The sequence below is a fragment of the Hevea brasiliensis genome, chromosome 1, assembly GCF_030052815.1.
Source record: "Hevea brasiliensis isolate MT/VB/25A 57/8 chromosome 1, ASM3005281v1, whole genome shotgun sequence".
In the NCBI taxonomy this organism is placed as follows: domain Eukaryota; kingdom Viridiplantae; phylum Streptophyta; class Magnoliopsida; order Malpighiales; family Euphorbiaceae; genus Hevea; species Hevea brasiliensis.
The window spans coordinates 66,442,860-66,468,997 of NC_079493.1; positions in this window are offsets into that span (position 1 = coordinate 66,442,860).

Below are 26,138 nucleotides of genomic sequence, written 5' to 3' on the forward strand. Positions count from 1 at the left end.
GTGATCTTGGTGTGGACAAGTTAGAGGGACAACATCTGGTGTCCTAAAGATGCATCCCAAAGGTGCCAAATACACTGCAGTGCATCAAGAGGTTAATGCACTTGTTCTTGATCTGATCTAGGGTTCTAAAATTAATCTGAGTAATTCTAAAATCTTAAATGGCAAATACAGATCCAAAACATATTAAAAGAGTTTTAATATTTTGTTTATCATTGAAATCAAATAGATAAAAATAAATCTTGCATGATATATGTGACCCTATGTGAAAATTTTTAAATTCAATGATATAAACTTGTGTTTTTTATGCTTCCGCTCCTTCAATTGGTATTAGAGCCACTATATTTGCCATTTAGATTATTCAATATGAGATTTGATTGTGTGATTTGATCAAAAGTTGATCAATTCATTGCTGGTTGGAATGTACAAGGTGGCGGTATGGTGGAGTGCACCATAGGTGCGCATGGTTTGGCTCCACCCATGGTGTGCGCAAAGTTTGGCTTTTTAATTTGAAATTGTTGTATGATCTAAAAGCTCATCATATGTCTAATTAAATTTTGATTCAAATTAAAATTTTAAAAATTGTTTGAATGTGATTCAAATATGAATTTTAAAAGTTGTTTGAATGTGATTCAAATCTGAATTTTTAAAGTTGTTTGAATCATATTTAAATCTAAATTTTTAAAGTTGTTTGAATAATATTCAAATCTGAATTTTTAAAAATTGTTTGAATGTGATTCAAATCTGATTTTTGAAATTTTTTTGAATGTGATTCAAATATAAATTTTTCAGGTTGTTTGAATGTGATTCAAATCTGAATTTTTAAATTTGTTTGAATGTGATTCAAATCTGAATTTTTAAATTTGTTTGAATCATATTCAAATCTGAATTTTTAAGTTAAATATGAGATATTCAATTTAATTTAAGTATGTATGTTTTATTTAACTGTTAAATAGTGATATGCATGATGGATGATCATGGACTATAAAAGACCAATATGATTGAATTTATTTCTTTTATGTTTCCTTGGGATTGTAAATTAATTAATTTATTTTAATTTATTTTGGGCATGTATTATTAAGGTTGTAATAATTTTGGGTTGTAATTTCATTTATTTATGTTCTTGTAAATTTGCCTTGGTATGCCAAGGATTACTATGTAATTGGATTGCAAGAAGATCAAGGAGGTCAAGAGCATTGGTGGGACCAGTGGGAGGAATTCAAGATCAAGTGTTGATTATGTACTCCTTCAGCAACTCTTGTAAAATGAATGAATGAAATGCGCCTAGGAATGCCCTGATTCAATTCTTGGTGGCTCAGAATTAAATCCCTTGGAAAGTCCATGATCATACCATATTTACTATTTATCCATGATTACATGAGATGTATGGGAATGCTTGCAAGTATGTGATATATGCATGCTAAATGGAAAATGTGCAAAGTGAGACCTTAATAGTAATTAGGATGACCATAAAATCTTCCAAACAAATGATTAAGTTGGAAATGCTATAATTAAAGTAATTATAACGTAGGCCCTCTATTGAGGCAATTATTTTAAGAAATTTTAAATACTTGCATAAGATGCAATTAATTTAAGAGATTTTCTTAAGAATAATTGTTAAGCATGAGATGTTATAATTGTTAAGCATGAGATGTTGTAAATATGTAAATGGTTTGGTGGCCAATATTGGATGTACCTAAGGACATTAAAATTATTAGCATAATTACTGGCTCAATGGGATCAACTTAACTAATGCAAGATAAGTCAATAATGGATGTACCTGAGATGTTGAGCATTAGGGGCTAGGTAAAGGATTGAACCTCACATGAGATGTGATGGGCAAGGAGTTGTTCACTTATAGTTTATTGTGATTCCAATAATGGATGTACCTGAGGATGATCAATAGAATTATAAGAATTCAATCACCCACTAGAAATCCATCCAACTAGGATTTCCGTTTTCTACTTTGGAAGTGTAGGATTTGCTAAGTTAAAGGGAGGACCAATTTGATTAAAAGAGTATAATCATTTTGGTTAATTACATGATGCATTTACTAATTAATCTGGTTATTTTCTGCAGTTAATTTTCTGATAATAATGAGCACAGAACAACTACCACCATCTAATATCCTTGCAAGCATACTTGATCATAATATGTTGATATGACCTAATTTGTCTGATTGGCTAAGAAATTTGAAACTTGTCCTGAACCTTGAACATATAGGATATGTTCTACACTCAAATGCTCCTGGTCCCTTACCTCCAGTGGCCACCCAAGAGGAACATGAAACTTTGGACAAGTGGAAGGAGCATGATATGAGAGCTAAGTGTTACATGCTTGCTTCCATGAGTCATGAGTTACAGAAGCAACATGAGAACATGTAGAGTGCGAGTGAGATCCTCCTTCACCTATAAGAGTTATATGGTGAGCACAGCAGGAATGCTAGGTATGAGATATCTAGGTAGCTGTTCCGCATGAGGATGTCTGAGGGATAGAATGTTGGGGATCATGTCCACAAGATGATTCAGCTAATTGAGCAGCTGGAACATCTTCACTTTAATATGGATTTCCAACTGCAAACGGATTTGATCCTTTAGTCCCTTCCTGAGTCTTTTGGGAATTTTGTGACAAATTTTCATATGACTAAACAGGAATGCACCTTGGCTGGTTTACTCAACATGCCAGTTATTGCCCAAAAGAATATGCCGGGCAATAAAGGAAAAGAGGTAGCTTTGATTGCATCTTCTTCTGCTGGAAAGTCCAAGAAGAAGAAGGGCAATAAGAAAAGTAAACCACAGATTCCTGGTCCTTCCAAGAAAATAGCTAAACAGAAAGGGAAGACTAAAGCTGATGGAGGCAAAGGAAAGTGTTTGCACTGCCAGAAGGATGGGCACTAGAAGAGGAGCTGCCCAGAGTATATTGCTTCTCTGAAGGACAATAAGGATAGACCTTCAGAAGGTATGTCCATATCTTGTTATCTAGATTCTGATGATACTTATAGTTCATCTACAGCTTAGGTTTTAGATATTGGTGTCAGTTATCACATTTCTTATGATATGCAGGAACTAGCAAATTGTAGCAGCTTACGTTCTCGAGATGTTAGAGTCCGGATTGGCAATAGCTCAACTGTTGAAGCTTTAGCCATAGGAGCTAAATCTTTTTACATGTCTGGACATGTTTTGTGTTTGGATAATATTTTATATGTACCTGATGCTCTTAAGAACATCATTTCTATATCTTGTTTGACTAGAAATGGTTATGAATTTCAGTTCACAGATGATGTTTGCAATATTTATTTTGGAAATAAATATGTTGGTTTAGGTTATATGAATGATGGTCTTTATTATTTGGATAATAATGACAAACATAAAATGAATGCAAGTGATCTAAATGAATGCAATGCCATGGTGAAAATCAACTCAAGTTCAAAATATATTTGGCACTTAAGGTTATGTCATGTTGTAGAAGATAGGATTGCAAAACTGGAGAAAATGGGGATTCTTTCCTCATTGGGCTCTGAGCCTACTCGAACTTGTGAATCTTGCCTTTAGGGCAAAATGACTAGATCACCCTTTGTTGGACAAGGGCTAAGGGCTGAAAATATTTTGGAGCTAATACATAGTGATGTATGTGGTCCATTTAAGGAAATGGCTAGAGGCAGTTTTCATTACTTTATTATCTTTACTGATGATAAATCAAGGTTTGGGTATTTGTATTTGATGAAATACAAACATGAATCCTTTGAAAAGTTCAAAGAATTTAAATCTGAGGTAGAAAATCAAACAGGAAAGAGTATTAAAGCTCTTTGATCAGATCGTGGAGGTGAATATTTGAGTACTGAATTTGATGAATACTTGAGAGAGCACGGCATTGTTTCCCAATTGACTCCTCCAGGAACACCACAGTTGAATGGTGTATCTGAAAGGAGAAATCGTACCCTATTGGATATGGTACGTAGTATGATGAGCTATTGCCAATCTCTTTTTGGGGATTTGCATTAGAATCAGCTTTATATATTCTAAATAGAATTCCATCAAAATCAGTTTCTTCCACACCTTATGAGATATGGCATGGAAGAAAACCAATTCTTAAGCATGTTAAGATTTGGGGTTGTCCAACTTATATAAAAAAGATGAACACTGATAAATTGGAAACCAGATCAGAAAAGGGTCGATTTATTGGATATCCAAAAGATAGTTTTGGATATTATTTTTATTTGCCTACTTCACAAAAGGTTGTGGTAAGTAGAGATTCCAGATTTCTTGAACAACAGTTTGCTCAAGAAGGAGGCAAAGGAAGGCAAATAGAGTTAGAATTAGAGAATTCTGACCAACCAATAGATCATATGGATATAGATCCATCTAGTCAACCTACACCCATTGATGAAACATCTACAACTATTCCTGGTCGAACAACCAAGGTATCTCACCCACCAGTGAAATATGGTTTCCTTCACGAAGAAGAATAAGAGTTATCTGCTCATGAAGAAGTAGATCATGGAGATGATCCACTTGCCTATGAAGAAACTATATCAAATATAGACTCTTCAAAATGGATTGATGCTATGAAATCCGAGATTGATTCCATGTATAAGAATCAAGTTTGGGATCTTGTTGACCCACCTGAAGGTATTGTACCTATAGGGAATAAATGGGTTTTCAAGAAGAAAATTGGTTCTGATCGAAAGGTAAAGACCTATAAGGCATGGCTAGTAGCGAAAGGGTTTCGCCAAAGGCAAGGAATCAACTATGAGGAGACTTTCTCGCTTGTTGCCATGCTTAAATCAATTAGGATTCTATTAGCAATAGCTACATACTATGATTATGAGATTTGGCAGATGGATGTCAAAATAGCTTTTCTCAATGGATACATTGAAGAAAACATTTTCATGGAACAACCTAGGGGTTTTGAATCCTAAGATGGTTCCAAGGTATGCAAGCTAAAGTGATCCATTTATGGGTTGAAACAGGCTTTGAGGAGTTGGAACATCCGTTTTGATGAAGCCATTAAATCATTTGGTTTTATAAAAAATGAGGATGAGCCATGTGTATATAAGAAGGTTAGTGACAGTGCTATCACTTTCCTTGTCTTATATGTAGATGACATATTGTTGATGGGTAATGACACAGGTGTGTTGACAACTGTAAAGGTATGGTTGTCAAATACATTCTCCATGAAAGACTTAGGAGAGGCAACATATATTCTTGGGATTTGCATCTATAAAGATAGAGCGAAAAGAATAATTGGTTTATCCCAATGTCACACCTTACCCCTCTGTAAGGCATAACATGATCCCGTAGAATACCTAATAAACTACCGAACTTCACCTATCGATAACTCATTAAGTACCCTATAAGGGATTTTAAAACAATTTTCTTACTTTTGATAAGTGGTGAGCATTTTCTAATAGGTATTAAAATCATTTATTCAAAGTTGAAACTAGTTAAAATTTTTGGCCCATTTTATTTTTCCACAAATTTTATAAAAATTTCAGCAGAGTGCCGTCTGTATTTTGAGAAAACAGTTCTTCAAATACCTGTAAAAAGCACTTCCAATTATTTATTTCAACCACTTCTTCAATTTCACAATCAATCTCAACCAATTTCTCACATTTCAAAATTCAATAATCCTCATTTCTCAATTTCCAAAAATTATATATAATCATAAAAATACTATCAATCAATTTCATTCACTCATTTTTCATTAAAGATAAACAATCTATACACATCATACTAAAAATTTACATTAAAAGAAATTCAAACTAAATTTTATTACAAACTTTATACAAACTTTGTACAAGCTACTCAAGACCAATTTTACATGTCCATACATTTACGTACATTACATACATCAAAATAAATATTTATAGTCGGGGTATAACTTATACTCGATATAACTTCAAGGTAAGTCGCTCCACAATCCTCAGCAGCTCACTCTGCTGCTCTTCTAGTCTCTATATCTCATGATAAGAATAATAATACCATCACGAGTACTAGGACTCAGTGATGCACAACATACTAAAATAATCTTTATGCAGAATGTAAATCATATTTATTCAAAAATTGGACTAAACATGAGAATTAAATAAAAAATATGAATTATGAGATTTTAATCCAAACAAGTTCATTTCGAAGTGTCAAAACACATTTCATAAAACCCACAGTTATATCATGCCATTCGAAACAAATATAATCTCAATAGCCAGAGGCTAAGGAGAAGTCACATCACAAGGCTAGCTAGCTCAAATATATGGATATCCATTCAATTTCTTCTTCTACTGGCACACACCTCAACACTTCTGCCAGAGAAGGAATCGAAATTCGAAACCAATTACCCCCACTAGTCATGCTAGTGAGGTGTTCAAATCTATGGTCATGACACTATAGTTTCAAAACTTATCTTAATAATTTACTAAACATTGCCATTTCAAATATACACAATTAACTTTCAATAATTTAAATCAAAAGCATCATAAATACTTCATCATAGTAATGTCACAATTCAATATTTCAAAACAATATGTAGAAGATAATTTACAAAAATTATACGTTTTGCACAAACCTTAAGCGAGTAACCTCTTGGCCTTGACTCGATTCCTCGGGTTCTTTTCTAGTGTTCTTTTTCACTGAAACACACAGTTTCACAGTGTTTCAGTATCATAACTTAGCATAAATCCAAAAATAAATTTAAATTCACTTTTACCTAGCTCTAATGTGCTAAACTTGACGTTCTTTAAATTTTGTGTTTCGGGGTTACTATTCACTATACTATTTAAGTCAATTTGTTGACTTTCTAATGCTTAATAGGTATGGGGATTCCAACTTCACCCACATACCACATTTTGGTCAATAAATTTTTTGGTTTTGGTTGTTTACTCAAATTCTAAGTCTTTTAGGCGCATTTGTAAATTTTCAGTTTTGGTGTCTTAAGTTGCACTGTTCCATTGGTCATTTTTCTGTTAGAATTTGGCAGAAATTCCTTCATAGAAAATGTTTCCTATTGTCCTAACTTTATTCTCCTTTTTGAATCACTCCAATTGGAGTTTTGTATCTCAAGTTATAGCCATTTGAATCATGGCTACCGGATTGGACTTAACCCAGATTTCTGGGCACCAAACTGGTTCTGGCAGTTTTAGGTCACCAACTTTGGGTGGCCAAATGACTTGGTTAATGGCATAATTTGAGTTTGTGTTATTCACAAAAGTTTTAGGTCTATACCTCAACTATGCACTGGTAAAATTTCAGGTCATTTAGACCTGCCTAGGTCAAGTTATGGCCAAATGAACAAACACTGTTCATTTGGTCATTTTTATACAGGTTGGACTGCATAAATCCGGATTTGGTCAATTTGTTCACTAGGTTATGGTCACTTTTTGGGCATGATTCCTAAAATGTTCCATTTTCTGTCTATTTTCATTGTCATTTGATCTCATACCAATTAGACTTGTAAATTTTCAGTTTTGGTCCCTCAAAGCGACCTTGGTCATGCTACCTGCAGCATGGCCATTTTCAATCCGAATTCACTCTCACTTCCAACACTTCCAACACATCTCAATTGGTCACAAATGACCATTTCTCACCTCAAAAAAGGTCAAACACACCATTTGACTAATTTTCCAATTTTTGGCTTCCAAAACCCTAGGTCCAAACCCTAATTTACATTTTTGTTATATTTACTATTCAAAGCATACCAACATCATTCATCAACTCAATTAAGCTTCCTAACATATTTAATTCAATCAAAGCACATGCTTTCCATCACATACCCTAGCTGCCAGAATTTCCATCTAGTCCTCCAACAATTAATTTCTTTTCAATTTAAGCATATTTCCAAGTTCTTCATGCTATAAATACTTAAATTAAACTAAAAACTTAAAGTGAACTCACTAATCTTGAATTGCAGAATTTTTTTTTCCTCTTCAACTCCTTCCTTTCTTCTTTTTTTCTTGCTCAAACTTCTTTTCAAGACTAAAAGACCAAGTTTAATTAAGGGATTTGCAATTTTTATGGCTAAGGTTTGGTTTCTTCAAGCTCAAAATGAGCTTTAATGGTGCCACGACTGGGAGCTTGGAGAGGATTTTCGGCTGTTTTGGAAATAAGAAGTTGAAGATGAAGTTTCTGCCCACCATTGTGATGTTTTAATGTCCACTAACTTAACTTAGTGGAGCACTAAGTTTGGTTAAAGATTTAATAATCCAAAGTCTCTAAATTTGCTATTTTACCTCATTTCTTTTACTATTTAAATTATGTACCACCATTTTAATTTTCATGATATTTTCAAAGTTTAATATCATTTATTTTTAATGTACATTTAGCTCAAAAGGCAACTCGGGGTGTCAAATGATCACAATGCCCCTATTCGGGTTGCATTCCCAATTTTTCAATAACACCGAATTTTGTCAGTTTCACGATTTCTCGTTTTTCTTTATACTAATTACTTAATTTTTCTTTGACATTTCTGATGTCATTTATACTTTAATAAATGTTTATTTAAGTCCTAAAAATATTTTCCAGGGTTCCCCGCGGTCCAGGGCTAGTCAATAGTCCACGCTGTAACTTTCCAGTGTGGTCACCCATCGCTACGGTTTTCGGCTCCTTTAACTTGGTTACATTTCATTGCTATTATTTTTCCTTTGTTTTTCTTGTATTTTCCTTTCTTGTATTTCATTATTTTCTGTCTCCTCACTAACATTTAAATGTAGTTCTAGGCATCCTAGCAGTTTGGACAGATATTGATCACCGGAACAGTAGAATGCACTACCGAACACAGGGGTGTTATACAGATTGCACATAGATGAGATTGTAAGACTACATGGGGTGCCAGTATTGATTGTATTAGATAGAGATCCTAGGCTCACTTCTAGATTCTAGGGTAGTCTTCAGAGAGCCCTAGGAACTAGATTAAACTTCAGCACAACATTTCAGCCACAGACAAATGGCCAATCTGAGAGGATAATTTAGATCTTGGAGGATATGCTACAAGCTTGTGTGATTGAGTTTGAAGGTAGTTGGGATATACACTTGCCTTTGATTGAGTTTGCTTATAACAACAGCTATCAATCAAGCATTGGGATGCCTCCATATGAAGCTTTGTATGGCAGAAAGTGCAGAACTCCTCTATGTTGGGATGAAGTAGGTGAAAGAAAGATGATTGGCCCAGAAATTGTTCAGCAGATAGAGGAAAAGATCAGATTGATCAGAGATCGACTCAAGGCTACATCAGACCATCAGAAGTCCTATATTGATCTGAAAAGAAGAAATGTTGAATATGCAGTGGGTGATAAGGTATTCCTCAAAGTTTCTCCTTGGAAGAGGATTATGAGATTTGGCAGAAAGGGGAAACTGAGTCCTCGTTTCATTGGACCATATGAGGTTCTGGAAAGAGTGGGTCCTTTGGCATATCGGTTGGCATTACCTCCGGAGTTAGCAAGGATACACAGTGTCTTCCATGTGTCCATGTTAAGGAGGTATAGATCTGGCCTATCTCATGTTCTATCAGTTGAAGAGATTGAGGTAAATCCAGACCTTTCATATAAGGAAGAACCCACAGAGATTCTGGCATATGAGGTGAAGCAGCTAAGGAACAAATAGATACCCCTGGTTAAAGTGCTATGGAACCATCTTTTAGGCCAGGAAGCTTCTTGGGAATGAGAAGAGGACATAAGGAGACAGCACCCACAGCTGTTCAGAGACTAAAACCAGGTAAAATTTCGAGACGAAATTTATTTTAGGGGGGGCAGCATTGTAACACCCCTATACTCGATGGTGCGTTCTACTGTTTTATTGACCAGTGTCTGTCTGGACAGCTAGAATGCCTGGAACTACACTTAAATATTAGTGAGGAGACATGAAATAATGAAATACAATAGAGGAAAGTACAATAAAAACAAAGAAAAAATAAGAGCAATAAAATGTAACTAAGTTAAACGAGCCAAAAACCGTAGCGATGGGTGACCGCACCTGCAAGTTGCAGCGAGGACCGTTGACTAGCCTTGGACCGTGGCGAACCCTAGGAAATATTTTTAAGACTTTAATAAACATCTATTAAAGTATAAATTACATTGGAAATGTCAAAGAAAAATTAATTAATTAGTACAAAGAAAAACAAAAATCGAGAAACTGACAAAAATCGGTGTTACTGAAAAATTAGGAATACAAACCGCATAGGGGCATTTTGATCAATTGACACCCTGAGTTGCCTTTTGACCTAAATTTCCATTAAAAATAAATGATATTAAACTTTGAAAATATCATAAAAAAATTAAATTGAGGTACATTATATTAATAGTGAAAGAAATAGTGACAAAATTGCAAAATTAGAAACTTTAGATTAATTAATCATTAACTAAACTTAGTGCTTCACTAAAGGGATTAGTGGACATATAATATAGCATATTTTGGGGCAAAAACCACTTTTTCTTCAACCTCTTAACAAACAGCCGAATGAACCACCATTAAAGCTCCATCGCCAAACCTCATGCAAACCACATGCACTCCCATTCTAAGCTCTATTTCACCATAGTTTCTTCAGTAAAGTTTGTCTATACACCTTGGGGGAGAGATAGGGAGCAAGAAAGAAAGATTTTGATGAGTTTTTAACAAGCTTCAAAATAGGTAAGTGCTTGTTTTCCATTTTTGCTTCATTAAAGTTTGTGTGGGTGTTGTGGTGAGTTGATTTATGAAGAAACTTTGAGGTTTTAATGAGTTATTGGAAGGTACTATTTTTGGCAGCCAGGAAATATCAAGGTTAATGAATTATTTCTTCATGTAAATGGTATTTTGAGGTATTGATTTAAGTACTTAAATGTATAGGAGTTGATTTACCATGTATATAATTTGAATTGTAAGTTTGAAAAGTTAAAATGGAAGCTTGATGTATATGAACAATTGGGCAGCCTTGTGATGCATGGTAGAGTGTTTAAATTCATGAAATAGTTTAGTGAATTATGGTACCAAGGATGGCAGCATATGTATATGATTTAGTAGAGAATATATATGTAATTTGATGATGGAAGTTATGTGTAATGGTTAGGAGTGTTATGTGTATATGTTGTTATAAATGGACTTTGTAATTTAGGATTTGTATTTGGTGTATTTAAGGTCATTGTATTCTGCCCAAAGTGACTATAATGTGAAGTGATAAATAGTTGTGGTATGATACAAATGCAGAATTTGGTTTGGGAATGAAGTTATAGCTAGTTGAATGTGTGATTGGTTGATACTTTCAAAAATGTGTTAAGGGCAGTATGTGTTTTAGGCAATAAATGGAATTGTGTGACTCCAATTGGTATGTGGCCAATTGGAAGTGAAAACAGGCACAAAATGTGACAGCTTTCATGTTGGAAGCCTACCTAAATTCTGTCTAGAAAGTGACATGAAAATTGACCAAAGCCGGATTAGTGACTTTGCAAACCTGAAAATTGACTATTTGAATAGCAGTCAGTATTTTGGCCATAACTCACTCAAAACAGGTCCAAATGACCTGAAATTTATATGGTCGGAAAGCTTAGACATAGGGCTACATCTTTTGTAGAGATCACAAAACCCATAAATGACCATAAGCAAGTCAAAATGCTTGCTCAATTTCGGGTATAAAAACTGCCAGAATCGGAAATGACCTAAAAATGACCTAAGTTTGCCATTTTAGTGCAATCTGTCCAACAATAGTAAAATGACCATAACTTGGTCTAGTAAACTCCAAATGACCTAAAATTTGTGGCAAAAGTTCACTAAGACATAGACCTACAAGTTTGTAATTCTGACCAGAACTCAAAAACTAAGGGAACTAGGTCATCTGGCTAGGTCAAAACAGCATACCAAAATCCGATAAATTACAATAAAATGCAATACACTTGAAAATGAAATTGGTAACATATACCAACAATAAATGATTTAAAATGTGACATATTGGTAACATTAAAATTTATTCCCCTAGAGTACATCAAAGGTCAACATTATAGGTTGACTAATGAAAGCAATAGTATTAAATAAATTAATTATTGAACCTTATTATTAGAGACAATTTAACTGAGTACTAAAATACTTTAAATTGTGTGTTTCAGTTAGCAAAGACTCAGGGAAGGGGAAAGAACCACTGAGTCAAGGCCAAGAGGCTATTCATCAGAGGTTTGTGCACAACAGTTATTTCTTTTGAATTTTCAATTGAAATAAATTATGATAAATTGCATGTTATTGCGTAAATTGTGGAAAATTTATTTGAATGAAATTTGACGGATATTTATTACTTGAAAAATATTGCAAATGATTTGAAACCATAACTATAATGTATATTTGATTGAATTCCTCATTAACTTGTCTAGTGCGATGAATTGGCTTTGAATTCCCTCTCTAGCTGAAGTGTTGAGGTGTGTGCCAGTTGAGGATGAATAGGATGAGTACTCATATAATTGCTAGCTAGCTATGTTATTCCTCATTAGCCATTGGCTTTTGGGATGAATTGGACTTTGGAATCATGATTCAGCTGTGTGTGTGATTTATTGATATTCATTGAGACATTGTGAAATGGAGTTTAATTCTTTAGGACATTCTCTATCTTTTGAATTTAACTATGATTTTAAGTATCCACAGTTTATACGATTTATAGTTTATAGTTTTAAATTACATTTTCTTAATGTTATGCACCACTGAGACATTGGCTCAGCGATAGCTTTTTCATTGCTATCGCAGGTAGACAGACAGACAGAGCAACAGAGTAGGCTGCTTGTGCTACACTTTTGGGATTCTGCCGGGTATATTGAGTCTACCACCTTTTTGTAATTTTTATTGTAATGTATGTTTACTGTATGTATATATTGTACTTGGTCTTGAGCAGTTGTAAACTAAAGTTGTAAATTATTTTGGCCTATAAAAATGTTATATTGTACTTCTCTCATTTCAGCTTTTAAACTACTCAGTCATTTTGTAGTCTATTTTTGGAACTACTAGAAATTGATGTTGAATGAGTTTGACAAATGTTGTGAAAATTGATTTGTACTTAGCCATATTGGAGTTTGGGATTGAACAAATATATTGGAAGTGCTTTTTATAGGTTTTTGAAGAACTGTTTTATTCAAAATACAGACAGCACTCTGCCGAAATTTTTAGAAAAATTACTGATACTTTAGATTATAAAAATTACTAATACTTTAGATTTGTTATTTGGTTTCACTTCAGTTAAAAAAAAAAAAAATTTAACACCTGTCAAAAGTGCTCACCACTGTAAAAAGAAATAAGAAAATGTTTAAAATCCCTTGTAGTGTATTTAATGGGTTATCAGTAGACGAAGTTTGGTAATTCATTAGGTATACTACGGAATCATATTATAGCTTACGGAGGGGTAAGGTGTGACAGTAGCACACTAATTATTTATTGTCATTAAAACATAGATTAAGACCCCTAGGTCTAACACGTGTGATAGTGTTTTTAAACTCCTTGAATTTTCCACTTGTATGACCATAAGTTTGTTGTTTTCGATCGAGTTCTTTAAATAAAATAGCACCCCAATATTCATCACTGGCGTCAGTTTGAAGAATCCTTTGTTAGTTTTGTGTGTCCTAGAGCATGCACTAATCTTATAACTTGTAAATAACATTGTAAATATAATACTAGCAATGAACGTTACATTTAAATGTTATGTATGTTTAATACCATATTTATTTGAAATTGTCCATTAGTAATATGTTATGTGTTTTATTCTTATGAGATAAGAATATGAGTGACAGAATACATGGGACATTTGTTATAAATAAGAGTTCATAGCTAAAGGATATTTTGGTGGGCACATTATATCCAAAGAGCTGTCACCTATTTTTATCTTCATTGATCAGTATGAGATACTGATGAATATGGAATGGTAAGCCTCATTGTCACACCCCGGCTTAGTGGGCCCCAGCTCAAGCCCCTCTATGGGTGGCCATCTTGCCGGCGTACCCCTCTAGAGGCCGGCGATGCAACTCAAATCGGTACTGTCCGCTTTGGTGGAGTTCAATCCCTTCGCCCTGCAGAGCTGCACTCAATTGGTAAGAGGCGAAGCAAACCCGTGAGGTGATATGGGTTCGAATCCTAGCTCTGCAGGGCGAAGGGATTGAACTCCACCAAAGCGGACAGTACCGATTTGAGTTGCATCGCCGCCTCTGAGAAGTGCGCGGCAAGATGGCCACCCATAAAGGGGCTTGAGACCCACTAAGCCGGTGTGACAATAAAAAAGGATGTGACACCCCTTAGCCGACTACATTGTGGCGAGCAAGTTATGCCACTCAAGGTGTCTTGAACACTCTATTTTATCTGATTTCATTCTGATCCTTGATTTATTTATTCAAAAACTTTATTGAAGATTTAGGCTATTTTTACTTTTATCAAAATCTAACTAAATTGGAAATTTCAAAAATTTTAACGATAATCCGACAAAGTGTCATTTGTAATTTGGACTAACAGTTCTTACGAACTACCAAAGACAATTTCAATATATACTCAATTTCTCAAACTTAATAGTCTCAAAATTTTCAAACATAATGTATCTCAATACGATTATTGATTTCTCGAAATCTCATTAGATTTTCAATATCTCAAAATTCACAAGTATAATCTAATTATAAATAAAATTCAATTCACATACTAAAATACTTACTTTGAATAGCATACATAATTCATAGTTTAAATACATGAGTTTATTTTGTACAAGATATACAATTAATTTAAAATTTGCTAGGAATGAACAATATAAATAAAATGTATAAAATGAGCCCTATCTACATGCATTCTTTGAGGAGGTGACAATCTTGAACTCTTCCGACACTACGCAGATCTGGACTCCAAAATCTCGATCGGCCGATCTTGGTTTTACCTTGATTACTGCGCGAGAAGCAATTCCATCGCGCTAAGCATTTTTGCTTAGTGGTGCAATAATATAACCAGAAATAATATATACAAGTAAAGAAAGAAATAAATGATAATTCAGATACTCAAGAATCAATTTAATTTGGTATGGTATTTCCAGTATCAACGATCTTATATACTAGTTTGTTCCTCTTTGGAAGTGCTTAGTTTATAACTTTTCAGTAATACTAGCGGGTATATAATTTATTCTATCTGTATTGTATTTCAAGTCTGTGCAGTTCTGCAATTTATATTTTTGTTATGTTTCTTTTGCTAATCTCTTTTGCTTATTCATTCAATACTTAATTTAATTGTACTGGATTTTCATTATACTTAACTTAACTTAGCTATGCGAATTGAATAATACTTTAGTTGACTGCCCAAGTAACCTATACTAGGCAGTATTTGGATAACGGGTCGTTGGCATGGACACCGCGGTGCCTCGGGCCGTCATACCATGGGATGCGAGCGTCAACCATGTATGCGATCGGTATGGCTAAAAAGCCATGATAACACATAATCGGGCATAAAAGCCATGAATACGGGCATAAAAGCCATGAATACGGGCATAAAGCCATGAATACAGGCATAAAGCCTTTCGCAGTACTGCTAACACAATACCCTATTGGCATGCCAAACTATCCAAACCAATCTTGTTAGGTATACTAGGGCATTTGATATTTTAAAATGTTAATATATTGTGCTTTATGACTTCATTTTTTTCATGATAAATTTCAATCATAATTCATACATTCATTTGATCATTTATATGATCACAATTCACATCAATTATTCTTTTATACCATTGTACTCAAAATACTTCTCCCCTTTACAATAATGAGAACTAATGTATCATTCATACATTAATATGGTTTATTTATCCATTCATTATGTTATTCATATTGATCGCAATTCTAAACAATTGTTCACATGTACCATTGTATTCAAAACATTTTTCCTTTCTCATTTATACATTCAAGAATCTACTTATGTAATTACAAATTTTATATTTCAAGTTGAGTTTCTAATATTTTATGAATTCCATTTGTGATGGGCATATATGCCCTAACTATCTATTCACATCAATTAGGTGACTTATTTTTCATCTTTCAAGTAATCCATGAATATTTCATGGATTTCAAATTTATGGCCTAAATTTCTTTTTAACAATTTTGACTAGGATGCATAGTCCATATTTGTCATACAATTCTAAGCATTTAAGCTTAGAATTGGTTCTAGGTCTTCATCTTAATTTACTAATCATTTTGATTACTATTCACCTTACTAGTCAACCAAAATGTTGACCTTTTTATACTTAATGAATATATTAATTCTTATTACACCAAGATCCCACATTTTGAGTTTTACATTTGCTAGTATTAATTGCCAATTGCAATTTAAAGTCCCTTAGATGCATTTCTAATTTCAAATTTTGAATTTCAAGTTTTGGTGTCACTATTCATTTCATTAGTCAACTAAAATGTTGACTTTTGCATAAACAATAGGTACATTGGTTTTAATACTCCCAACATACCACATTTTGTATTCAAAACTTGTTGGTTTTGGTCACTTTCTCAAAGCTTAGGTCATTTTGGCAAAATTGACAATTTTTGGTTTTGGTGTCACTATTCACCTCATTGGTCAACAAAAATGTTGACTTTTGGATAGAAAATAGGTGTATTGGTCTTAACACCTCAAACATACCACATTTTGTTTTTCAAACTTGTTGGTATTGGTTGCCAATACCATTTTTAAGCTTAATGCTAATTGAGCAAAATTTTCGGTTTTCATGCTTCATCTTTACTGTTCCATTTGTTATTTTTACAGTGGGAATTTGAGGAAATGGTAAACCTGAAAGTTGTTCCTTATTTTGTCTAGTTGAATTTCCTTTTTTGAATCACTCCATTTGGAGTTTTGTAGCTCAAGTTATGGCCAAAATAAGTTTACTGTTCACGTGCAATTATTCATGCCGAGATTTTGGAGTGCAGCGATTTTTGGTCCAACTTTGGTCAGTAATTTGATCAAGTTAAGTTCATAATTTGGTCTAACTTTCTTCATATGAAATGTTCTACTATGCCTTAGGTTTTCATCGGTTCAAGAATCGCCTAAATCCGAGTTTTCTAGAGAGAGTTATAGCCATCCAAACATTACTGCTCAAATGAAAATCTGCAGAGTTGCAGGTTTGAACAGTAATTGTGACTGCCATTTGGGTTAGGTTCTGGTCATAATTTGGGGTAGGTTTCTTCATGAAAGTTGTTTTTCTATGTCTTATCTTGTTGCTGAAAACATTTCAGGTCAATTGACCATTTCTACAGTGAGTTATGGCCAAATGAACAGTTACTGTTCATTTGGTCATTTCTGCAGGGCTGTTGCAGGGTGTCCGGATTGGGGCCAAGTTTTGGTCCACTTGCTTTGGTCTTTTGGGCATGGTTTCTTCAGAAAAAATGTGTCATTATAAGCCTAGTTTCATGTCCAATTGGCCAAACACCAATTGGACCTACACAGCCAAAGTTATGGCAGTGTAAGTGGACTGAATTTTCAGTCCCTCTGCTGCACTAACAAGGCAGCCTACACATTCACTTGGCTATACTATTTTTCAGTCCAATTCATGGTCAACATACCTAAAATGGTCAATAATTGACCCTTATAATGTTCTTTCACAATTCCATAAGCTAAATCCAAGTTTCACTTCTCAAAACCCTAATGTCCAATTTAAATTATCCATAAACCTCAATTAGCACACTAATTCAACATCCATGCATATTCATACCTTAAACATCATTTCTATCCATTCTAAATTCATTAAAACAATCAACCTCATCCTTCCTTAGGGCTGCCAAAAATTAAAGATGCCCTAACACATATAACTTACTTCAAACTCTTACAATTTCTTAACTTAAAATGATGCTTTAACAAGGATTAAAGGAGTGAGAGTGAAAGGATAGCACTAACCTCACTTTAACCTCTTGTAGGGCAGATTTCTTCAAGCTAAAACTTCACTTTCCTTCTTCTTCTTGGCTGCCAAAAGCTTCCCCAAGTGATATGGTCAAGGTTTAATGAAAGGGGTTAGGGTTTAGTAGTGGAAACAAGAGAGAAATGAAGCTTAAAGGAGCTTTAATGGTGGAACCTCTTCTCTCTCTCTCTCTCAACGTTTTTTAGGCTGCCCAAGGTTGAAGATGCAGATTGGTTTTTCATATTTTTGGTCTCTTTTATCTCTTTTAGTAAGTTTAACAAATTGTGATTGGTGGAGGAAATTTAAATGACATCATATGATGTCATAATTAGCATTTTCTTTCATTTTCTTTTCTTCTCTTCTCTACTCATTTTCAATTCAATTTTTAGTAATGTTTATTCATATTTTATGTCATATTAATTATTTACTCAACTGGACAAGTCGGCCAAAAATCACCTCGGAAGGCGAAATGACCAAAATGCCCTCCGTTTGGCTTAACGGGTCAAAATTGTCTGTACCGATTGAAAATTTTTTCTAAGTATTTTTTTGGCATTCTAATGCCATAGGAACCTCAATGACCCTTCTCTGGAGTCCCAATAATTATTTTATAATTTTTCCCCCGGGTCTAGGGCTCCTCGTTGTGAGAACCGCAACTTACCTCTGGTTACCCATCGCTTGGGCACCGGCTCTTTTGACTTAATTGTATTTTATTTCTAAAATTTTTACTAAATTTTTCTCATTAATATTTGAGTTAATTATGGTCCCTCACTTTGATTTGAATATTTTTCCGGACGTTCTATCTGTCCGGACCGACACCGGTCACCGGAACAGTAGAACGTACGGAGTTGCTACCGGGAGGGTGTTACAACTCTTCTCCTCTTATTTAAATTTCGTCCTCGAAATTTACCCAGTGTAAATAGCCGAGGAGCTACTACCTCTTTATTTCTTCACCTTTCCGTATTATCCTACTTCACTTTCTCCTTAGTCTCAATCCTATCCTCAAACAGTTCTGTACTCATTCTTTTTCAACTTAAATATAGTCTCCTTCTCATTTCCATTCGCTATCTCATTGTCTCTTCACTCTCTTATTCCATACCCTAACCTAAAATAAACAGGAAATACAGATCTGCAATAGTGTAACCTCGACTCTTATGAATGCAATGCATGATATGCAATCTATCTAGGTCCAGAAATGCCTAAACCGCGCTCTGATACCACTAAATGTCACACCCCTTACCCGACTACAGTGTAGCCGAGCAAGTTATGCCACTCAGTGTGCCGGAGCACTCTATTTTATCTGATTTCATTACAGTCCTTGATTTATTTATTCAAAAACTTTATTGAAGATTTAGGCTATTTTTACTTTTATCAAAATCTAACTAAATTGGAAATTTCAAAAATTTTAACGATAATCCGACAAAGTGTCGGCTGTAATTTGGACTAACAGTTCTTCTGAACCTGCCAAAGACAATTTCAATATATACTCAATTTCTCAAACTTAATAGTTTAAAAAATTTTCAAACACAATGTATCTCAATACAGTATTCAGATTTCTCAGAAATCTCATTAGATTTTCAATATCTCAATATTCACAAGTATAATCTCATTATAACTCAAATTCAATTCACATACTAAAATACTTACTTTGAATAGCTTCCATAATTCATAGGTTAATTACATGAGTTTATTTTGTACAAGATATACAAATAATTTACAATGTGCTAGGAATGAACAATATACATAACATGTATAAAATGAGCCCTATCTACATGCATTGCTGAGGAGGTGACAATCTTGAACTCTTCTGACACTTCTACAGATCTGGACTCCAAAAATCTCAGTCGACAGTCTACTGGTTTTACCTTCAGTACCTGCGCGAGGAAGCAATTCCATCGCGCTAAGCATTTCTGCTTAGTGGTGCAATAATATAACCAGAAATAATATATACAAGTAAAGAAAGAAATAAATGATAATTCAGATACTCAAGAATCAATTTAATTTGGTATGGTATTTCCAGTATCAACGATCTTATATACTAGTTTGTTCCTCTTTGGAAGTGCTTAGTTTATAACTTTTCAATAATACTAGCGGGTATATAATTTATTCTATCTGTATTGTATTTCAAGTCTGTACGGTTCTGCAATTTATATTTTTGTTATGTTTCTTTTGCTAATCTCTTTTGCTTATTCATTCAATACTTAATTTAATTGTACTGGATTTTCATTATACTTAACTTAACTTAGCTGCCTGAATTGAATAATACTTTAATTGACTGCCCAAGTAACCTATACTAGACGATCGGATCGATAACGGGTCGTTAGCACTGGACACCGCGGTGCCTCGGGCCGTCATACCATGGGACGCAGAACGTCAACCATGTATGCAGTCAGTATGGCTAAAAAGCCATGATAACACATAATCGGGCATAAAAGCCTTGAATACGGGCATAAAATCCATGAATACGGGCATAAAGCCATGAATACAGGCATAAAGCCTTTCGCAGTACTGCTAACACAATACCCTATTGGCATGCCAAACTATCCAAATCAATCTTGTTAGGTATACTAGGGCATTTGATATTTTAAAATGTTAATATATTGTGCTTTATGACTTCATTTTTTTCATGATAAATTTCAATCATAATTCATACATTCATTTGATCATTTATATGATCACAATTCACATCAATTATTCTTTTATACCATTGTACTCAAAATACTTCTCCTCTTTACAATAATGAGAACTAATGTCTCATTCATACATTAATATGGTTTATTTATCCATTCATTATGTTATTCATATTGATCGCAATTCTAAACAATTGTTCACATGTACCATTGTATTCAAAACATTTTTCCTTTCTCATTTATACATTCAAGAATCTACTTATGTAATTACAAATTTTATATTTCAAGTTGAGTTTCTAATATTTTATGAATTCCATTTATGATGGGCATATATGCCCTAACTATCTATTCACATCAATTAGGTGACTTATTTTTCATCTTTCAATTAATCCATGAATATTTCATGGATTTCAAATTTATGGCCTAAATTTCTTTTTAACAATTTTGACTAGGATGCATAGTCCATATTTGTCATACAATTCTAAGCATTTAAGCTTAGAATTGGTTCTAGGTCTTCATCTTAATTTACTAATCATTTTGATTACTATTCACCTTACTAGTCAACCAAAATATTGACCTTTTTATACTTAATGAATATATTAATTCTTATTACACCAAGATCCCACATTTTGAGTTTTACATTTGCTAGTATTAATTGCCAATTGCAATTTAAAGTCCCCTAGATGCATTTCTAATTTCAAATTTTGAATTTCAAGTTTTGGTGTCACTATTCATTTCATTAGTCAACTAAAATGTTGACTTTTGCATAAACAATAGGTACATTGGTTTTAATACTCCCAACATACCACATTTTGTATTCAAAACTTGTTGGTTTTGGTCACTTTCTCAAAGCTTAGGTCATTTTGGCAAAATTGACAATTTTTTATTTTGGTGTCACTATTCACCTCATTGGTCAGCAAAAATGTTGACTTTTGGATAGAAAATAGGTGTATTGGTCTTAACACCTCAAACATACCACATTTTGTTTTTCAAACTTGTTGGTATTGGTTGCCAATACCATTTTTAAGCTTAATGCTAATTGAGCAAAATTTTCGGTTTTCATGCTTCATCTTTACTATTCCATTTGTTATTTTTACAGTGGGAATTTGAGGAAATGGTAAACATGAAAGTTGTTCCTTATTTTGTCTAGTTGAATTTCCTTTTTTGAATCACTCCATTTGGAGTTTTGTAGCTCAAGTTATGGCCAAAATAAGTTTACTGTTCACGTGCAATCGCTCATGCTGAGATTTTGGGTCTGGCAGATTTTTTGTCCAACTTTGGTCAGTAATTTGATCAAGTTAAGTTCATAATTTGGTCTAACTTTCTTCATATGAAATGTTCTACTATGCCTTAGGTTTTCATCGGTTCAAGAATCGCCTAAATCCGAGTTTTCTAGAGAGAGTTATAGCCATCCAAACATTACTGCTCAAATGAAAATCTGCAGAGTTGCAGGTTTGAACAGTAACTGTGACTGCCATTTGGGTTAGGTTCTGGTCATAATTTGGGGTAGGTTTCTTCATGAAAGTTGTTTGTCTATGTCTTAAATTGTTGCTGTAAAGATTTCAGGTCAATTGACCAAATCTACAGTGAGTTATGGCCAAATGAACAGTTACTGTTCATTTGGTCATTTCTGCAGGGGCTGTTGCAGGGTGTCCGGATTGAGGCCAAGTTTTGGTCCACTTGCTTTGGTCTTTTGGGCATGGTTTCTTCAGCAAAAATGTTTCATTATAAACCTAGTTTCATGTCCAATTGGCCAAACACCAATTGGACCTACACAGCCAAAGTTATGGCAGTGTAAGTGGACTGAATTTTCAGTCCCTCTGCTGCACTAACAAGGCAGCCTACACATTCACTTGGCTATACTATTTTTCAGTCCAATTCATGGTCAACATACCTAAAATGGTCACTAATTGACCCTTATAATGTTCTTTCACAATTCCATAAGCTAAATCCAAGTTTCACTTCTCAAAACCCTAATGTACAATTTAAATTATCCATAAACCTCAATTAGCACACTAATTCAACATCCATGCATATTCATACCTTAAACATCATTTCTATCCATTCTAAATTCATTAAAACAATCAACCTCATCCTTCCTTAGGGCAGTCAAAAATTAAAGATGCCCTAACACATATAACTTACTTCAAACTCTTACAATTTCTTAACTTAAAATGATGCTTTAACAAGGATTAAAGGAGTGAGAGTGAAAGGATAGCACTAACCTCACTTTAACCTCTTGTAGGGCAGATTTCTTCAAGCTAAAACTTCACTTTCCTTCTTCTTCTTGGCTGCCAAAAGCATCCCCAAGTGATATGGTCAAGGTTTAATGAAAGGGGTTAGGGTTTAGTAGTGGAAACAAGAGAGAAATGAAGCTTAAAGGAGCTTTAATGGTGAAACCTCTTCTTTCTCTCTCTCTCAACGTTTTTTAGGCTGCCCAAGGTTGAAGATGCAGATTGGTTTTTCATATTTTTGGTCTCTTTTATCTCTTTTAATAAGTTTAACAAATTGTGATTGGTGGAGGAAATTTAAATGACATCATATGATGTCATAATTAGCATTTTCTTTCATTTTCTTTTCTTCTCTTCTCTACTCATTTTCAATTCAATTTCTAGTAATGTTTATTCATATTTTATGTCATATTAATTATTTACTCAACTGGACAAGTCGGCCAAAAATCACCTCGGAAGGCGAAATGACCAAAATGCCCTCCGTTTGGCTTAACGAGTCAAAATTGTCTGTACCGATTGAAAAATTTTTCTAAGTATTTTTTTGGCATTCTAATGCCATAGGAACCTCAATGACCCTTCTCTGGAGTCCCAATAATTATTTTATAACTTTTCCCCCGGGTCTAGGGCTCCTCGTTACAAGAACCGCAACTTACCTCTTGTTACCCATCGCTTGGGCACCGGCTCTTTTGACTTAACTGTATTTTATTTCTAAAATTTTTACTAAATTTTTCTCATTAATATTTGAGTTAATTATGGTCCCTCACTTTGATTTGAATATTTTTCCGAACGTTCTAGCTGTCCGGACCGACACCGGTCACCGGAACAGTAGAATGTACGGAGTTGCCACCGGGAGGGTGTTACACTCATGCCATATGATATGAGATATCAGGATAAATACAGTGGACACTTATGAGATAAGTAGGTCAAACTTGTGACATTTAGATAACATGAACATGGCATTTACTTGAGTCAATAAAATGTTATCTGTGTCATACTAGTGCATATAATTCTTAGACCTGATATGACACGGTTGTCTCTTCTATGGGTGATTTGAGTTTGATACCACTTACATATCTGTACTGTGTATGGATACTTTAGTGTGTGTTGGCTCAGATTAGTCATATGTCTGGACGATGTTCAATCAAGAGGGGATCCATAGCCTTGACTAAACAAGGTTAAAAGTCCTATGTGGATTTGAATTGTTCTTGATAAGATTAAGTTCCTGGCCATGATAGATGACTTTTTCAGGAAAGGTGTTTCTTGATGGTAAAGTCTCATATGTCAAGAATCATATTTCAAATGAGTGCATAATGTTCCATGCAAAGGGGTTTGACTCAACCATGACCCTAAATGGAATTGGGACATAATACGAAAGGATTTTAGTGCATGGTAACGTATGATCAAAGGTTCATTATTAAGATATTTTTGGTTACTAATTGGGTGGCCATGGCATGCTATGCTTAGTGTCAACCATGGTTTATGAGATGCCTAAAATGATTTGGGGAAATCATTGGTGGGCTAGAAGAGTTCCAATGATATTAAGAGTTAATATCATTTATCATTGTCAATTAGTAATGAGCCTAGTAAGTCACACACCTACACAAGTTAACCACCAAGTAAATTATGATTTAATTGATTAATTAAAGAGTTTAATTAATTAATTAAAAGGATTTGGTTTGCAATAAGATTGTAAAGTCCCTATCATGACTTGAAACCAAATCTTGCATATTGGATGTATTATACAAATTGAATTTATATTTAAAGAGTTTAAATATGAATTCAATTGTGCGATTAATTAATGGAGATTAATTAATTAATTAATTTATATGTGATATAAATTAATTTGAGGGAAAAATTGCAATTTGGGTTAAGAACTCAAAATTCAATATAAGGGCAAAATGGTAATTTTACATGGTGACATGTGGCACCATGAAATGGTGACACGTGGCACCTATTGATGTGTTCCATTTGTCTTTCATGTGATGGAAGATGACTGTAACACCCCAAAGTTCGGTAGTGCGTTCTGCTGTTCCGGTGACCAGTGCTGTCCGGACAGTTAGGATGCCTAGAACTACACTTTGACACGAGGGAGGAGACATAAAATAATGAAATACAAGAAAAGAAAATACAAGAAAAACAAAGGAAAAATAATAGCAAAGAAATGTGATCAAGTCAAGCGAGCCGGGAAACCTAGCGATGGGTGACCGCACCGGGAAGTCACGGCGTGGACCGTTGACTAGCCCTGGACTGCGGGAAACCCTGGAAAATATTTTTAGGACTTAAATAGAACCTTATTGAAGTATAAATCTCATTAGAAAGATTAAAAAAAAATTAAATAATTAGTACAAAGAAAAGTGAGAAATCGAAAAACAGACAAAATACGGTTTCTGAAAAATCGAGCATGTAACGAGCAGGGCATTATGGTCATTTGACACCCCGAATTGTCTTTTGACCTAAATGTCCATTAAAAATAAATAGTATTACACTTAGAAAATAAAATGAAAAATTAGTTTAGTGGTACCTAAAGTAAATAGCTAAAATCATGGGTTAAATGTGGAATAAGTGGGAGTTAAGTTTATAAAATGATTAAATTTGTGAGTGGACCACTAATGCATAAATTAAATACATAATAGGGCAGCTGTAACTCCACTAAACCAGCAGAAATAGTCATCTTCTCCAAAACAACCAAAGTTGCCGAATTGAGAGGAAATGAAAAAAAACCATGGCCATTTTTCATGCAAGCTCTCTTAACCTCCCATTTTCAACTCCAATCCTTTAAGTTCCTTCACAAATAAGGGTCTACACACCACAAGGAAGATATTGATACCAATTTTGAGAAGTTTGGTGAAGGTTTAGCAAGTTACAATTAAAGGTAAGTTTGCATTTTTGAGAAATTCTTTGTTAAAGTTTATGTTCATGTTATGGGTGTTAGATTGGTGAAGGAAAATTTTGAGTTTGAAGGGTTATTGTTGTTTTCATTTTGGACAGCCATGAGTCACGTTTTTGATGAGGTATTTGTGCATATAATTGATGAGAAATAATGTTAATCATGGTGATTTAGTAACTTAGTGAATTATTTCATGTTTATATGGTGAATTATGCACTTTGATGGGAATTGGTATATGGGACGGCAATGTGATGTTGAAGAATGGTTTGTGGCAGCTTGTGGACACTTGAGTAATGGTATATATTGAAGGAAGTGTGGGCAGAATATTGACCTAGAAGGATTGATGATATGTATGTAAATTAACATTGTAAAGTGTATGTAAAGTTTGTAATGTTTAGGTGTGTTTGTAATGGTACTTAGAAATTGTAATTGTGAATGATATTTGGTGTGTTGAGGGTGATTGGAATCTGCCCAAAATAATGCTAATGTAATGTAGAAAATTCTTTTGGTAATGTGCCAAAACAGTTTGGTAGGTAAGTAAACAAATGGCAAAGGTAAGTGTGTGTTTGA